The following is a 15,870-nucleotide window of genomic DNA, read 5'->3' as shown; positions in this document are numbered from 1 at the left end:
GCTGCAAAAAAGACGAAAGCATTACAGTTTTCTCTTCTTTTTTCTTTTTTTCCTATATTCAACTTTCTTTCTAAATTTTGTGACATATTCAATAGTAAACTAATTTCCTATTGCATTTTTGCTATGAGCAAAATAACTGCTCAATCTATTTAAATTGGTAGTTTTACAAACAAACACAAAAAAAAAAAGAAAAACAAATAAGATTGTTGAACAATCATTATTTATAGGAGAATTGTTACGAAAGAATCTTTATTAACCGATTTAACATGAATAAAATAGTTAACTTTTTTGTTTTTTTTCCCCCAAAATTCTTCATTATGTAATGTAATTTTGTTTTATTGCTGAAACTTGAACTTTTGTAAATCTTGTTCGTAAGTAATGCATTTCTAATTAATTAATATGATAATATATGAATATTTTATAAATATAAATATTATTGCTCTTGAAATCTTAGCCATTGAAGTTATAAGAATAGATAAATACAAGTTTTAGTCTCAAAAAGTTCAACAGAAAGGTGTTATTTTAAGATGAGTAATGATATATCAACCTAATAATTCAATTTAACAATCAACCTAAAACCTTTATCATATAACAAGTGTAATTCACTCATTCTCAATTTTTATTTTTGATTATGTCAAATATCATCGTCATGTTCTTAGAGATATAGAAAAAGTTATATATATCAACTAACTCAAAAGTTATAATAATAACGATAAGTAGTTGAGCATATAATAGGAAAACCAGTAGATAACCAATATAATTTTGAATTTTTATGACGCGGGCAAGTTTCTTCAGATAAACATAAATAATAATGTGCACGTACAAATTATAATGGGACTTGAGGAGCTGAGGGTTGATGAGTGATCACGTATCATAGTGGAAAATGATTGCAAATATACGTAATAATAGTTTCTATATTTTGCTCTACTTATTATTGTGAGAATGATACAAGTAGTGGGTCCATTTTATTTATTAGACTCCAAGTCTATTTATTGGGCGTAAAGTTTGAATTATGATACAATTATAAGGTTTAAATTACCTTATTGTTCATAGGATACAATGTTAGGAAAAAAAAAAAAAACACATAGGATACGTTTGAAGGCGCAATTGCATATTAATAGGAGTACTAATAATTAATCTTATAAACGTTCTTTTTGTCCAGTAGATCTTATAATGGCCCAAAAATATTACTAGGAGTGATAATTAATCTAATAAAAGTTCTCTTTGTCCAGTAGATCTTATAATGGCCCAAAAATAAATATTACTACCCTCTACATGAACGTTACACTTAAAGCGTGATATTGTGTTCTCCTCACAAACTATTTTTTTCTTTAACGGCAATGAAAAAGGTAGTAATTTCTTTTCGCAAATATTACAGCCTAAGGTTGATTCCGAATTTATATGTATCATTAAGAAAGGTTAAAAATAATAGCTTATCTTTGTAAAGGAGGTCCACTGGTCCAGTTAACTTTCATTGTCGATTTAGTATCTTATGTAATTTTTAATATTAAATAGTTACAATTTACAATGTAAATGTGATTCTTCAGTACATATTCCTACATTGGCTATGAAATAATGAATTAAGGATAATAATTATGGATTTTGCTAAATAGAGCCCTAAGGTTGTAGCTAAGTTATTAAAATCGTTATATATCTATCATAAAATTCAAAGAGTACGTTTTTGATATGAAAAATATTATGTTAAGTAGAATTTTTATGGTTGTATTTAGCATTTTTCTGATAGTTATTAAAACTTATATATATGCTATGAATTTTATTTAAAGTGGGCTTTGAAAGAAAGGAGACTAGCATGGCCCGTCATATAGATGGACCAATAGAAGTTCTACTGAATTAAATAGTTGGGCTTAGTTTATTCGGATATCGTATCATAGTCCACATCAAAATAATTTCCTGGGGGTTAAGTGATCCAGTATCGGTGATGCATGTTTATTATACCAGAAGCATTTTTCAACTACAAAAGTTCAAATAATCAAAAACGAAATTTCAGTATAAATATTTTTTTCGGCATACCTTTTTTTTTTAAAATCAAAAGTATAACTTATTTAGAATAACTAATTTCCTAGATTTATCGAAATAGGAACACAAAAATAAACATAATAAGAAATGCCATGCATATATAATGCATTTTTTGTGGTGCACTGGATGACTGGATTGCATTCACTTACGTTATTATTAAATTAGTTGAAAAAACACATGAATGAGGATCCTAGTAAGATCAAAACGTTGGAAGTAGCACATTTCAAATGTTAAGTTATTCATCAGCAAGCAAGCCCGGTCTTGGGCAAGTGCGAAAGGCTCAATTGAACAGGGCACCAAAAAGTAAGGGGCACCAAATTTTGTATACAATACGTCACTGAGTCACTCTATATATTGATATATTAAATTAATTTTGCTGCTAAAGATATATCTATAGGCAAAAGATGTTGTTGTTATCATATATATTAAAGTCTACTAGTCCATCAATATCTTATGAATTATATTATTGTTTTATTATTATACCATACATAATAATCTCATCCTATATTTTTTGACGTTAATATATGCAGTTAGTCACAAAGAGTAAATACGCAAACTGGAATTGTTCATTGTTCAAACATATATATTGATTTATATACTTTGATTAATTTTTTTATGTGAGACTTAAACAACTTATGGTATTAATTATCAAAACTTAAATTTTGATGCATTTAAAAATAAGTTAGAAAACTTTGCTATAGTTATTTTATATTTTCGAACGACATTATTGTTATGGTTGTTTTGATACCTTTTTATATATACTTACTATACTTCAGCCGTTAATGACAAATTTTGACGTTTAATGGGCACCATTAATATATTATCGAGCTGGGCACCCAAAATTCATGGCACGGACCTGTCAGCAAGCAATTAGTCAACTTAAGGAATATATAAGTGTGATTTATCGTTCATATTATTTTTAATTAACTACTGGTTCATAGTTTATTTAGACTTATAATAACCTACATTGTTTAGAGCAAGACAATGCTACGCACGTGCCTTCAAATATCAATAGTTTAGTGAACAACAAAAAAGAACAATAGATCGGAAGACTGAAATTACGATCCATCAAAAAAAAAAAAAAACGAGTTTTATATGTGTAACCATTATAATCAGTCTGCTCAAGTCGTTAAACATACCTGATATACTTCTTATCTTGCGATATATATTTTAGGAATGGAACTAAATCTTAGCAATTTTATACAACTAATTCTTGTAAACAATAAAAAATTAAAATCATTCTTCACCAAATCACCTTATGAACCTAATACTTGACAAACTAATTATTAAAGCATTGCTTGGATAGTGACACCCCGAGTTGATATAAGAAAGATGGATCTCTTAATGGATCAGTTATAGTTTTGAACTTTACCTTGTAACATATAACCCAACCCAATTCTTTTGGACTTTATCGTTGTAAATATATTCAGTTATATATGTCTTATGTTTTCGACTTTTCGTGATGATAACTTGTATATATTTACCAAAAAAAAAAACAAACACTAAACTTAACTATAAAGAATCAACATTTTGTGCGTAGCATATTTGTCCATATTTTAGTAGTGTTTGTAACAATTTATATTTCATCACTCATAATTATAACAAGGCCCGATGATGAATATTATTGGCCATTATATGTATTGATACCACCAACATCGGATCATCTTCGAAAACCGACTTTTGACGCTCTTTAAATTTTATATGATACACCTTATGTGATACGAATTACATTTTACGCTACGAACGATATATAAATTATATTGCATGTTAGTGTGGGTCACATGAATTGAAATTAATTTAATGGTCTAAAAAGGGGTCAACCGACGTGTCTCTTCAATTCCATCGATACCCCAACATGGCCACATGCACATCGATACATCAACCCTTGTTTGTGCTTGGATTTCGAGATCAAAATTCTTACCATAAAATTAACTATATCATGTAATAATATTAATGTAATATTGGATTTATTGCCTTTTACCTTTCCTTCTCAACAATTTTATACTTACATAGTTACATTGTTAGAGTAGAATGTGAACCATCACATGAATTATGTCTTAATTAAGTATTTATTCGCAAATGAAGCTAGTTGAACTGACAGATGCATCCTTGGTTTTTTCATATGTCTTGGGTTCGACTCTTAGGAGTGACAAGTCTATGGGTTTTTTCCCTGAATCACCTGTAAAGGTTTATGATCTACATCACGTTTGAAAGTTAAAACCTTGTAAAACTATGTATTTTTTATACGGCTGCATTCACAACCGTGTAATATTAACAGTAACAAATACCCCATTTTGTAGTAGTGTTAGAGTACGTGTAGGGCTTCACTATTATACGGTGAAGTGTTCTTTGATGTCGAATACCGACTCACTGTTAAAAAGAAAAAAGTATTTATTCAGGGTGTGCAACGGAAATAACTAGAACTAACTACTAAAAAAATCAATTAAAAGTTATGATGAACTGAAAATAATTTATTATCCTGTGAATCTGTGAATAGTAATTTCGAATTTGAATAGTCCTCCTAGCCGGTCGATTGGCTTGAATATCATTCAAGTACCATGTGGCATGTGCTATATATGGAATTGTTTTGGGCTTAAAACTTTTATGGGTGGAAACTTTAGGCCCATTATGCATTTAGTTCTGTTTTATTACTTTATATAATCTTAATCTATAATATATAAATTAAAAAATAAGCTTCACCGTAAAATATAATTTTAAAGAATTTCATTACGTTACGTAACACAAATAATTATTAGATGACAATATTATCTTTCCCTTTTGTAAATTTCTAAATCTACTCATGTAAATATTAAAATATACGTGAGATTGATATTTACCTACAGGAGCTTCAACTCTTCAAGTCAAAAATATGTTATTTTCCAAAAGACAGTATGTTATTATTAAACTTCATGTATAAAGTAAACATGCCCCAGCCACTCAAGCCAGTTTTTAGCTCGGGGCAAAAACCCCTTTACCTAGCTCCGGTCCTCAAACAATTGGCAGTTTATCTAGACCTATCGGCTAATTAAGTCAAATAAATTTGATCTACATATATATTCAGAAGATCACATATATGCTCCTCTATAGACTAAGTCGCAAACTATATAAATATATACAAGTCATATATACGTTATTTTTTTTCGAACATTCACTCGGTATGCAAAATCAGAAAAACTTCACCGTATATATTTTAGACAGGAAATTTGTGCAAACAGTAATTAATGAAAAAATAGATATTTAATTAGATTCTTAGTTTTAGTACTACATAAATATTAGCAAAAGATGGTATTGAGTTATTTTGGATCCCCACATATATACATCTCATAAATTTACAAGCCTGCTTTTCATGGGAATTTAGATCGAGGACATGACATGCAGTCATGAGGAAAGAATATATATCTTAATTCTTAACTCTTGTGCGCGTCTTCATCAACTTCCAACAAAACAACCCTACCCTAAAAACCTACATTTAAGTTCTTAGAGAAAAGTACAAACACAAAACAAAAATTAACAATTTCGTGTGTCTATATGTATACACATACATAGATACAATTGCGGAGCTACATGGTGACTAAGGTGGTCATGACAACACCACAATGTCGATAAAATTTTGTATATCTACTACTAATTTAAAGTATTTAGTTTTAAAGGTAATTATCAATCCCAAACAGATGTAATTTAATTTTGTAGTTTAAATTTAATATTGTTAGTATTATGAAAAGTTTTCGACGACCCCATAATTCAAATCCTGACTGCGCTACTGCATTGGTTTTTGTATATATATATATATATATAATATATATTGAAGGGATCAAGTGAGAATCAACATATATGGTGAGAACTGTGAGAATCATTGAAAAATCATCTCTAAGGACTTTGCCCATAGAATTAAGGGCTATGCCTGTATTGTAACAACCGTCACCATCTCTTGGATCGCCGCCCATAAAATCCATACCCTACATTTGTGGTTCTCACATTAACCCTACTCTATATATATATACATATATATACACTATATATATATATATATATATGTATATATATAGACATATGCTTAGTATTCACTTTGTTTTGCTTCGAGGCAACACGAGCTCTTCCCCGGCGTTGCCTTCAATTCCACCACCCTCCTCTTGGAATATAATATTATATCAAACTTTCCCTCTGGATTCTCGTGTGTTTTTCTTACCTAAATGCCCTTTCGTGCCAACCTTAAATTACCAACAAGCCATCCATTCTCCTCTTAATTTCATTAGCAAATTTAGCACACATTTTATTTCATACCTTGTTTTTTCTGTATATAAGCCTTTCCTAAAGTGGTATTTTAATAATAACATAATAGTTTTCTGATCGATAATTATTAACACATAAGAATATCCATAACTTAAAGGCCTATACGACTTCAGCATGCATGGATATGCAGTATCAGAACTTGGTTAATACGAGTATTAAAAAAGAGGTTTTATGTAAGATGTGTATGATCAAGTTTGTTTTTAATCCTTTTGATCATTGACAATGATATTAAGTTATTAACACGCTGTTTTTTTATCATTTTATGTAATGACTAGATTCTTCGATTGCTTATAATTAGTTCGTGACTGTCTGTTTGTTAATTTTATACGTGGTAATATTTGTTGTTTTTATATATTTTTAGTCTTTTAGAATGGTGTGTTAGTTGGTTAGTGCTTTAAACCCTAATAGTGATATCCAAGCAAACAGTATGCTAGAAATTGTAACACAAAAGTACCCCTATACATTTGATGTGTCATGTGTTATTTTTCATGTTGCTTTTTTAAAAGGCTACTTTTTTGCAAAGTGCTAAACTGTATAGTCTTAACCGGGTTTACTTTAAAGAGCTCATTTATTCAATATCTAATAGGAGGGAAGCCCCTAACAGTCATCCAAAGTCACGATAACATATAAGAGAAAGGCCTTAATTATCTTGTAAAGACTTAGAACTTGTCTCGCTATCACTAAACCCCCAAATCTAATTACTACTATGATCGATCGATCCACCATGGCCCATGGGTTTTCTCCTATGGCCGGGTCATGGGTTGTCTTGGAATGTTGCATGTATGTACTCGTAAAATGGAGATGATCGGGTGGGTTAATGTATCGTCAATGATCCATTAAAAAAAACATGTATATTGCATCGAATGTTGACCGGTCACAAGCTCACAATATTCCATCGAATGTTGCCGCAGATCCTGAAACGTAAATCTCTATCTCTATATCTATATACAAACTTAATGACTTAAGTGTGTTTATATATGATATTTCTTCTAAAACTTAGCTTAAACATTAGTATAATCAATTACTGTATATAATTAGAAAGCCTAATTAATGGCCGGTGGTAAATCCCCACGCCCCCAAGCAAACACGTAATAATATAAACAAGAATCTTCATCCCTGACTCACTGACAGTCCACAGCAGTTGATTTTTAGTCAGTTTCACACAAATGTGTTTGTTTTTCCATTCTTCTTATGCTTTCTTTTTTTAGACTTTTAAATTCCTGGACATTTTATTCTTCATTTTTTCTTTCAATATGTCAGTGTTTCTTTGGCCGATTCTTCACCTAGCTAAAACACTTCCTTTTAAACACACAAATGCATATATATATAGGAGGTTGCTTTATGCCTCAAAAAATCTAAGGCCTCAATATTTTGTATACAAGACTTAATGTTTATATTTTGAACCAAATAACATCATATAATTTGTATTGTATACAAGACTTAATGTTTATATTTTGAACCAAATAACATCATATAATTTGTATTGCAGTATCATTCTTATTGATTTTTGCATCAATATCTGTATTTTTATTACTAGTAGTTTAATAACATAAATTAGGCTATATATTTTTTTTTTACTTTAATTTATATGCTAATAAATTAGACCCAAAAAACTTATCTCGTTTAAAGCCCTCAAAAGCCCTAAGCCGTTACGGTATGTCTGTATATATGTATGGAGATATATATGAACTACTCCGTATATATGTTGTCTATATATTGTGTAAGAATATATTAAAGAGTTGGAAAAGGTGGCGAGAGACGTGGGTCCTTGCCTCCTTGTTTTGGAGCAATTCAGTCAACTCTTTATTCTTTATTAGTATTCTGACAAAATTCACATTTCTCTACATACAACTTTGACAGTAAACGTGTGGTTAAATTCATTAATAATGTCATCAAGGAGTACATAAATCACCTTTAACCCTTTAATTATTCATCCGTTTTTTAGTTTTCTTTTTTTTACCTTTATAGATTCTCTGTGTTTCTTACTTTAACATGAATAATGCCAAATTCATAAAATCTGTCTATATAAAGTACAGTACTAATGTATCATTATACACAGTTAAACATATCTAGACTAAGTCGTATTTTGGAATGTAGATCAAGCACCTAATACGCAGTGGTGGATCTCAAAAAATTTAACGGTGGGGCCAAAAAATTTTTTTTTTTACCATCGCTAGGTTCCGCGTTTTATATTATGGTCATGAAATACACTTAATTGGGTTGGGTCAAACAAAAATAACACTAATAATCTAAGTTTTTCATTCAAATTACTAATACATAGTTTCTAACCAACAAAAACTACATAGACTTATGAATATACCAAGAGAAAAGACGTTGGATTGTGGGAGAAATACCTTGTTACGTGGATTGTTGGCTAAAACATAGAATTATGAATGGACTAAGTGAATTGTGGGTTATAAAACTAAAAAGGTAAATTTTATTTTTCCTTGAAGCCTAAAACTCAAAAAAGGAAGGAAGACCTTGTTACGTGGATTGTGAATTGTAGGCTAAAACATAAAATATTGAATGGACTAAGTTTGTGGGTTATAAAAACCAAAAAAGGTAAATTTTGTTGGACTATTAAATTTATTAAATGTATCAAAAATAATCCTTGGGGTCCGACTTAATAGATATAGATTATATTGGACGAAATACGGGTATATTAGTACTACTAAACGAAAAAACGGCGGTGGCCCGGGCCCCCAAAGACCCCTAAAGAGAACCGCTTCTGCTAATACGCCCGAACATGTATTCAATTGAATCGAGACATATAAATATATATAACATATATATATAGGGTAAAATTATTTTGAGAATCTTTTTTTTTTTTGCGAGAACCTTTGAGAACTTTTCAAATCAAGCCCAACCGATGATTATTCTTTACATGAAAATTGTTTTTTGATTGTTTTCTGAATAACTTATGTGTAATTGAAGTTTATAATTGTGTGGGGCATGGTTATCATCCGTTATACAATTATGTGAAGATTTGGATTCTTGATCACATGTGCACGAATATTGCTATGCAAGTCAATCACATGTAATCATAGTAATATTCGTGCACATGTGATCAAGATTCTAAATCTCCACATAATTGTATAACGGATGATAATTCATGCCTCCACACAATTATAAACTTCAAAATCATACATAAGTTATTCAGAAAACAATCAAAAAATAATTTTCATGTAAAGAATAATCACCGGCTAGGCTTGATTTGAAAAGTTTTTAAAAGTTCTCGCAAAAAAAAAGATTATTAAAATAACTTTTCACTATATATATATATATATATGGCTAAAAGATAAAATGAAAACTAAAAAAAGGTCGAGAATCGTGAGAACTAGTTTTTAATTAAAAGGCCCAGGGATAGTATGATAATTTGATAAATGCAATTGGGAATTATAATAGAAAAAGAAAAATAGAAAAATATCTGGAACAAATAGAAGCCCATTTTCTCTCCCCCTTGAACCGCTATTCTAAGCAATCAGTTATAGGATTGCCCACCTTTTATATTCATAATTCCATCAATTCATCTTCACGATTTAACAGAGGTTTTTTTTCCTTTTTATTCAAAAAAAAGTTAGAATGGATTGTAATAATGTTATCATCATTCAAAGAGAGGAATAGCATAGCTTGGATTCAATGGATGAGTGGATTGTCGGTCTTCAAAGCCATGAAGGTATTCGTTAATCACAAATACTCTTTATATCTAGACTTAGTATAAAAATTAGTATATATCTATCAATTAGTATATATCATCAATTTTTGTATAGAAAATTAGTATATATCATCAAATTTTTGCTTGGTTGATAATGCTATGTCATATTCCTAGAACCAGTTGAAAGATTTAGGTTAGAGCGATTACTTACAAATTGCTATTATTCTATACAAAAATTTTCATTGATTTTGCTTCTTTTTTTTCCACTCGTGTTTGCAGATCCTTCCTAGTTTAACCTTCCACATGTTTGCTTCCAATATGCTTTAATTCTAACACATTTTCATTGATTTTGGGTTTTTTCATGGTTCGAATTCCATACACATAGTATAAACAAAAGTTAAGCAAGGATATGGTAAAGAGGTTAAAGACAAACACAACATATGCAACTGTGAAATCAAGAAAAGAGATGAAGTTGACGCCCGGGTTGCAGCAATAGGGGTAAATAAGGGTCAGATACACAAGTGCATTCGTCATCAGACTTTTTCATTTTTGACTGCTATCATTCGATATTGTTATTATTTCAAGTTCAACAAATTTTGTTGCATTCTTAGTTTCAATGTTGATAACTAAATCAAATTTTGAGATGCGTTTCATTAATGTCTATTTCAGAATTTGATATTTATTTCATTATGTGATATTTTGTGTCACGAGTCTTCGATTTTTACTTTAACTGCAAATCAGTATACATGTGTTCCCTTCAGTAGTACTATTTTTGAATATATATTTCTATGATTTTAATCAATTAACTCTACTTTCGACCCTATCAACAACATTTCTTTCACTAGTATAATAATTTACAATTTACAAACAAAATGAGTCCATCGCGCGATAAATGTGTCCATATCTCTGCACCAATCATGACAACTACACTATATATACCATGTTTACTCGGTCCAAAAAAACAACGCATCGTTGCCTGTTCAGGAAATCGTAACCCCTTTGCTCTTAACAAGCTCATATATAACCATGAATGTACTCATCCATCCAAGACACATATGCAACCAAAAAGAACACATGTTCACAGCTTTGGGACATGTGTTCAATTCATCAAATATATTTCACCCATGTCTAAAACGTTTTACATGTTAATTCAACACATATGTCCAGGGGGACATATGTTCTACCTGTTCAACCCATCAACTATACTTCACCCATTTATAGTATATTCTACCTGCTAAATTGACTCATATGTCCAGAGAGACACATATGTTTAGCCATATAATCGACTTAAATGTTCGGGACGACACATATGTTTAGGATAACAAAAAAAAAACATGTGCAGGTCACCTGTCAATATTATATTTCTACAGGAAGCCAAAATAAAAAATGCTCACAATATAAGAATTTCTAATTATGCCAAACAAAGTTTTTTTAAATGAAACCAAATGCATAGAAGATAATATAGCCTTTAAAACCATCAACATCCAGATGGATACACACATAGTCTTAAAATCTGTCAACACTAAATAACACTTATTATTAAATATACTAATATCATAGATACATTACCAAATCCCTTTCAACAATACATTTACGTTGGCTTGAACTCAGACCATGAAGTACGCGATTCAAGGAATTAGGAGATGACCTGTTCCTAAGAAGTGGGTGGTTTTTCCTCACTAGTTTTTGTTTAGGTATCTTTGTGTTTTCTGCCTTCTTACCCACTTGTTCATTTACACTGTTTTAGACATCCCTAACCATCGTTTTAAGCCTCGGTGACTTTCTAAACGTTTGCTCCTCACTAGCCATCACATTCTTATCGTTCACCCTTCACTTTTTAGGTTTCTAATTAGTTTGTTGCTATGGTTCCCATCCATTGTCCCGCTTTCTTTCCTGCTAATACCCCTGCAATTACTTATGGTGTCTGCTCGGATTCATTTCCCTTTACTCTTTTTGGCTCTTTATATATTCGCTGGTTGTCATTGTTCCCGTGTACTTCCTTTGGTCATATCTTGGCCCAACGCTAATTCGTGTACATCTGTTCACATTGCCACATTAAAATCAATCTCCACATGGGTACCAGATGTTACAATACAGAAAACAACCAAGCTAACATGTGGACTACAATCATTTACGATAAACCTAATGGAACAAAATATAAACCACAATTTCGTACATCCGTATACACTAGCATAGCACATACTTGTAATCTTTCGAGTAGCACACATGATATATTCAAAATCATACGTAAATAACCAGAGTCTTGACACGCGTGTTTTACTAATGTAAACACTGTGTAGTTTACATGATGTACGACAGTTTGTAACTTTCCTAGCCATTATCCATTACACGTAAACATGTGCGTAGTTTGTGCGATGTACGCAGTTTTTAATTTTCCAAGCCACATGCTAACCGGTTATTATTTGATTACACTAGTTTGAATGCAAGCACAAGAAATTATTTGATTACACTAACTTAGCATTTTAATCCAAACACATGTGACCAACATTACTCACGAATTATCCAAACATCAAACATTTTATTTTTTCTTACTCCTCATCTTACAAAGCATACAAACTTTTACATCGAACACGAACCATAATAGAAAACACATATGTGACCTAATTTATTAGAAAAAATAAAAACATGTACAGTAAACAGGGTCCATCTTTCTACCAACATCCAAATGATCAGAAACATATGTTAAAACTTTCTCGAAGCATGAGACCTAATTACGAAAAAAACAAAAAACTTGTAACAAATCTTGATCTATTGATACTAGATGTACCTTCATCAGAATCGTCGGTTAAGTCAAAAGCCGTTTCCTTTTTATTGGTGTATTTGCCATTGATTTTAGCACCCTTACCCTGTCAATCCTTCCGACTCTTCCTATCAATAAAAGAAACAAGCACACAAAAAATTCCTAACAATAATGGAGCACACATACACCACGAAAATAGTTATTCCACAATAAACACGCAAAATTAACGGAACACATATAAACCATGAATAAAAAAGAAAGGAAAAACAAAAAAAAATTAGGGTTGAAAATTACCTTTTTTATTCCTCATCTTACGGGTTGTAAAACCTAATATTTATACTACTGATTGATCCGGATTATTAGTCGAACATACATGCACCAGGATAATTAGCTTCAATCGCTGATTTTCTGTTGATTTTTTGACCATATGGAATCTTCATAGAAAAGGATTTTGGAAGGAGAGATTTCAGGTGACTATTTTTGCTCAGAGGGTGAAACACTTTTGATTTTCTTTTTCTTTGTTTTTTTTAAAAATTATATTTCTATGTGTTTTCATTCTAAGTTTACCCTTCCGTGTGTTTCATTCGTTCAAGTGATCACACTTATTTACACAAATCCATTGAATAATATTGTCCATTGATTTACAAGATCCAATGGTCTAAATGAGTTCTCGCAGTTCTCGACCTTTTGATGGTTCTCACAATAACTGCCCTCTATATATATATATATATATATATGAGTGAGATAAATTGAGTCCAAGTCGTAATTTGAGTCCAAAGGGTCCATGTAACTTACATATGTGGAGGTGGTCGTCGTCGCCGAAAGATCATGGTGATAGTCGAAGATCATGGTGGTTGTATAACTTACACATGTGTACTTACACATGTGTAAGTCGTGGTGGCGGTGGTCGCCGTTGCCGGAGGATCATGTGGTGGTCGGAGATGATGGTGGTGGTGGGAGGTGGTTGGGATTTGAGGAGAGGGAGAAAATTAATGCACCTTTTAGACTCAAATTAAGAATTGGACTCAATTTATCTTTTTCATATATGTATATATATCCCGATAGTACATGGTTTGGAGAAAAGTGAACACTCAAACTAATCAGCGAATAATTAAAGTTTTCACCATTTAAGGTAGAAAAAAGAACTTATTAAAGGGGAAAAAACAAGTGCTAAACAAAAGAGACAAGAAAAAGAAAAAAAAGAAAAAAGAGATGTTTATTCTGAAAGACGGCAACATAAATACTTTGGTTTTCTGGAAAACGGTCTTGTTTTAAATTAACGTACACCAAGAAAGAGGTTCCAATTAAATCATCATGTTTTATGGACTAGAATTATTAATTTAGGAACCTATATTATTTTTGTTGAAAAAACAAGGAAACATCGGCTACTTGATCCCGTATAGTGGAATTCGATCTTCAAATGTTTTATGAATCTTGGTCTTGGGTAATGGAATTGCGAACATGATATAGGGTATAGAGTTATGTTCATATGTATAGTCTGCTAGAACTAGGTAGCTTAGGTCACTATCAATTCTATCAATGGCGTGTGTTATTTTAAGATTAAAAAACAACGTACACTTTAATTAATGGCTAATGTTGATTGAAATGTTATTAATGCTTTGTAGAAAAATAACATATCAATCACCAAGTATGAAAGTGAACAAAACGTAAAATGATGTTTCTATATATTAAGATAATTTGGCATATCGTTTTCCCCCCAAAAAATTGAACATCCAATATGCATCTAATTCATTATAGTGAACTACGTTTGTTAAATAAAAAAATAATACAAAAAAAAAAAAAAAATAATACCAAACAAATACCGTTTGTTAGGATGTATTCAAAGTATCAAACAAATACCGTTTCATGTGGCTCACTGAGATAGCCTAATTACAACAAAACAAAACAAAAGGAAAAAGACTGTCAAAAGAATTTTACTTTGACTGATCAAACCAGTAAGTGGAAGACAGAAGGCACAAAAATTAAAAAATAAACTAAATTAGAATAAATAGACTAATTAAGTAGCAACTAATTAATGTAACCCAACAAAGTTATTATTTTTTGTTGTTTCTTAATTCACTTTTTTGACGAATGCGTTTCCCAATTACATGGTCAACAGATTTCTACTTGGTTTTTATCAATTTCTTCTCTCTCTTCACTTCTAATCTCTTACTTATTTTAAAAAGAAAATGACTAATCATCTTAACAAAATAGCTTAAAAATTCTCTTAACACTTTAAGAAGGTGACATGTGATATCCACTAATTCTCTTTCTTAATCTTGCCTTTGATTTTTCAACATGTAATCATCAGATAGTTAAGAGGATTTTTACGCTATTTTGTTAGGAGTATTAATCATTCGTCATTTATAGGAAAATGACTAATCATCTTAACAAAATAGCTTAAAAATTCTCCTAACACTTTAAGAAGGTGACATGTGATATCCACTAATTCTCTTTCTTAATCTTGCCCTTGATTTTTCAACATGTAATCATCAGATAGTTAAGAGGATTTTTACGCTATTTTGTTAGGAGTATTAATCATTCGTCATTTTAAAATGTATACTTATTTTTTATTTCAATCCATAAAACAAATCCTATGTTACATTTGTGGAACTATATATATATTTCGTAATTGTTACTCAATCACCTCTGCTACTCGATCATAAATATTCTTAAATTTAGAACACCTGCAGCAAGTGCACGGGGATCAACATCCTTTCTTCTTGTTATAAGATATATATATATGTTACCTTTATGAAGAAAAATATATATGCACCCATATATTATTAGTTTTAACAATATATATATATATGGACTTGATCTGAGTATTTAAAAATATCCTATCTTATTTCAAATATAATTATATACACACATACAAATACAGATATTTCCTTGTAGAAAGTGGAGTAGTCTTTGGTAGTAAAAAGTTATGGTACTCGATCTATAGATACATACATACATATATATGTAGAGAGATATGTATATAGTCCAATAAGATGATTTAGATAGTGTGGGAATGCTGGACTTTGGGGTGTCAATTTTTTGCAAGAACGAGGTGTTTAGTGAGTTCCAATACACTTCAAGTTGGATTAGATTAGAAATGTGAGAGGGGTGAGTAGTGAAGATG

Source organism: Erigeron canadensis, chromosome 1, assembly GCF_010389155.1.
Source record: "Erigeron canadensis isolate Cc75 chromosome 1, C_canadensis_v1, whole genome shotgun sequence".
In the NCBI taxonomy this organism is placed as follows: domain Eukaryota; kingdom Viridiplantae; phylum Streptophyta; class Magnoliopsida; order Asterales; family Asteraceae; genus Erigeron; species Erigeron canadensis.
The sequence above is the reverse complement of the archived record's forward strand: the minus strand, read 5'-3'. Positions refer to the sequence as shown.